Here is a 1,560-nt window from a genome sequence, read left to right as displayed (position 1 = left end):
TCCTCCCCCGTCACTTCCGGTACCGGGCGGAGCTCTATGCTAATTACCGGAAGGACTGTCTAGTGATCGCACAGTATGGGAAGTGCTGGCCTCTAGTGGCACCGGAGATCAGTGCAGTCCCTGAAATGTCACCAGAGAAAAATTCTACTGACTGAATACAAAGAGAGACATTTCATTCTACTAATATTATTATTATTATGTGTATTCATATTTACAATGATAATTATTATTATTATACATATTATTACAAATAATAATATTATTAATAATATTATATTAAAATAAATAAATAATAAAACATATTTTATTGTATTATTATTATACAAATAAAAAATATAGTATCGTGTTTGAACAATAATCAATAAAAATATATAATAAAAAAACGAATAATAATAAATTCTGATCTGCTCTCATAATACAAATATATATATATATTTTCTATCTGATCCATTTAATTATCTTGGTCTGTAATCGGTTTTAATTGCCCCCCCCCCCCCATGATAATTATTATTATTGTAAATATTATTACAAATAATAATAATATCATTAATAATATTATATTAAAATAAATAAATAATAAAACATATTTTATTGTATTATTATAATACAAATCAAAAATATAGTATCTCGTTTGAACAATAATTAATAAAAATATATAATAAAAAAACTAAAAATAATAAATTCTGACCTGCTCTGATAATACAAATATATATATATATTTTATATATATATATATATATATATATATATATATATAATTTTTTTTATATATAGAAAATATATATATATATATATATATATTTTCTATATATATATTTTCTATATATAAAAATATATATATATATATATATATATATATATATATATATTATATATATAGAAAATATATATATAGAACATATATATATATATATATATATATATATATATATTTTCTATATATAAAATATATATATATATATATATATATATATATATATTTTTTTTTTTGTATTATCAGAGCAGGTCAGAATTTATTATTTTTAGTTTTTTTATTATATATTTGTATTAATTATTGTTCAAACATGATATATATTTTTTCTATCTGATCCATTTAATTATCTTGGTCTGTAATCGGTTTTAATTGCCCCCCCCCATGATAATTATTATTATTGTAAATATTATTATAAATAATAATATCATTAATAATATTATATTAAAATAAATAAATAATAAAACATATTTTATTGTATTGTTATTATTATACGAATAAAAAATATAAGAGTATTAAATTATGATCTGCTCTGATAATACAAATACATATATATATATATATTCTCTCTGATCCATTAAATGTTCTTGGTGTGTAAACGTTTTTTATTGCCACAAACCCCCCCCCCCCCCCCATAATTCTGTTTCTGAAACCTCTTCTAATATATATGACACCGAAAAATAAACATTCCCCTTTGGTGAATATATAGGACATGTTATGCTATATTATAGGATCCTTTCCAGATCTGCTCTAGACCCAGATCAGCCAATCAGATTGAAGCAGTTGCAAAGGAAACCAATTACTGGCTG

This window comes from Rana temporaria, chromosome 8 (assembly GCF_905171775.1).
Source record: "Rana temporaria chromosome 8, aRanTem1.1, whole genome shotgun sequence".
NCBI classification, from domain to species: Eukaryota; Metazoa; Chordata; class Amphibia; order Anura; family Ranidae; genus Rana; species Rana temporaria.
This window is presented reverse-complemented; position numbering follows the sequence as displayed.